Raw genomic sequence first — 2,388 nt, 5'->3', positions numbered from 1 at the left:
AGGGGTACAGTCATCCAGGTATTTTTATTCTCTACTTTGAGTAAAAGCTGAATTGGGATGCAGATTAAGTGACAATGGTGGAAGGGTGGAAGTTTGGATAAAGGCTAGGTATTCCCACTTGGAGGTAGAGGGTATTTTTAAGAATTCTGCCATGTGATGTTGTTCATTATCCAGATCACTTTAGAGAAGTCTAAAGACTATATCCATCAAAATTTAAGCTCTTTTATAAATTGATTTATTCATTCAATAAATATTTATTGGACACTTACAATGTTCAAAGCATTCTGGAGAACACAAAATGAATAACCGTCTTTTCTCTCAAATAGTTTATGATTGCATAGGGGAGAATAATATATATATGCAAATAACTATATTATCTGATTCAGGACTCTTTCAGTTGCAAATGACAGTCACTTGAACAGAAAATAAATGTACTGGTTCAGAAAACTAAAAAGTCTTTGAGTGGCTCTTCAGGCACTGCTAAATTCAGAGGCTCATGTGATATAATTTCCTCTCACTCTCCTTTCTTGAGATGTGGACTAGCTGGACCAATCACTGTGGGCAGAGAAGCCATTATTGCTCAGTAGTGGGCATATCACCTTAGCACCTAAAACTGCCTGGACATTGGCAAGTGCTCATTAAACATTTGCTAAATACCTAGAATATTTCAGTAGCTGGGTGAGACTCCATGAGATGAACCAAGATGGTAAGAGGTGAATGAATGACACTTTGGGGAGGAAAAGAAGACAGGGGACGTAACTACTACCTTGAGAATTTCTTCCATGAGAGGAAGGAGAGAGAGGACTATAGTACTCTTCTAGAGAGGATCTATTTTTGTACATAAAGGGAAAAAATATATTCCTAGTTTCATGAGAATAAAAAATTAATACAGCACTGACCTGACTCTCTATGTGTGTGTGTGTGTGTGTGTGTGTGTGTGTGTGTGCACACGCGTTGGGGGTAGGGAGAGTGAGAACAAGAGCACAGGTGGAATTTCACTTTGGAAATAGGAAAACATAGTTTTCTTCCAAAGCAGGAGGAAAAGAGAGAAGATAGGTGAGTATATAAAGACTTTAAACGGGAGTGGCAGGCAGCTGAATGGTTCAGAATCCAATGGCTTTTGTATTTTTAGTCCAACAAAATAAGAAAATTAAAATAGAAGTAGACAAGACAGCCTAGCCAATGTGATCAAAGGGGTAGGAATGATATAAGAATGGGTTATAACCATTTTTAGAGTTAGATAACATGAATTGCTACAGACTGAATATTTGTGTCATTCCAAAGTCCGCATGTTGAAACTTAATCCCCAATGTAAAGTTATTTAGAAGAGGGGATATTAGGAGGGGAGTAAGTCTTGAGGGCAGAGCCCTCATGAATGAGATTAGTGCCTTATAAAAGAGACCCCACAGAGCTCTTGTGCCCCATCTGTGGAGCAAGGACACAGTGAGAAGTCAGCCACCTATGAAACAGGAAACAGACCTTCACCAGGCATTGAATCTGCTGGTGACTTTATCTTGGACTGACCAGCCTGCAGAAATGTAAGAAGTAAATTTCTGTTGTACATAAGCCAACCAGTTTGTGGTATTTTGCTATAGCAGTCCGAGCTAAGACAAAAATTTTAGCAAACCCAGTGGCAAAACAAACCAAACTATCCTATTCTCTCTGCAGTCCTTAGTTAGAACAAGGAAGGAGGACGTATAGGATCCCAGAGGTATGAAAATTGAAAAACGTGGGAATACAAACATAAAATTTAAAGTGCCTCACAATAGTGTCCACGTTGGGTAAAGAGACATGGAGACAGAAGCAAGCTCATGAACTGTGAGAATGGAAAAGTGGCCAAGGAAGTAGAGGTTATGGGGAATATCAGAGTAGATGGAAGAGCAGTGAGAAAGTACAAGTTACCGTGATTGTGAGCCTTGAGGAGAAATGAGTCTGATGCTGGTCCTTAAGAGTGGCTGTGTTGTTAGGTGACTGGGGTGGAGCAGAAATGAAGACTGGAGTTGAGAGGACTGAGGTACTAACAGATCAACTTTTGATGAGTCTTGAACTTGCAACTATAAAGTCTTAAAGTCATAAGGACAGACCCAACCCTAATGATAAGGAGTGGAGGGACTAGGAGTGAGGTGGAAAAGAACAGAATTATCCCTTGGGGTGAGTGATCTCTGGGGTTGTGTGTTTTGCCTAGCACCATTTGTAAACAGTGCTAATAGGGCCACCTGGGCTAGCCCTGGCTAGAGACAGGTCAGCAGGTTCTTACGCAGGACGTGTGGGATGGATAATCAAACCTTGTCTTGTGCACTGGGAGGCTGTGGGTGAGTGAGTAGCTGTAGAAGTGGGTTGTTTTGTGTTTTGAGCCTTAAATCCCTTTAAAATACCTAACAGCAGAGG

The sequence above is a fragment of the Hipposideros armiger genome, unplaced genomic scaffold (genome assembly GCF_001890085.2).
Source record: "Hipposideros armiger isolate ML-2016 unplaced genomic scaffold, ASM189008v1 scaffold_379, whole genome shotgun sequence".
Taxonomy (NCBI): Eukaryota; Metazoa; Chordata; class Mammalia; order Chiroptera; family Hipposideridae; genus Hipposideros; species Hipposideros armiger.
The sequence above is the reverse complement of the archived record's forward strand: the minus strand, read 5'-3'. Positions refer to the sequence as shown.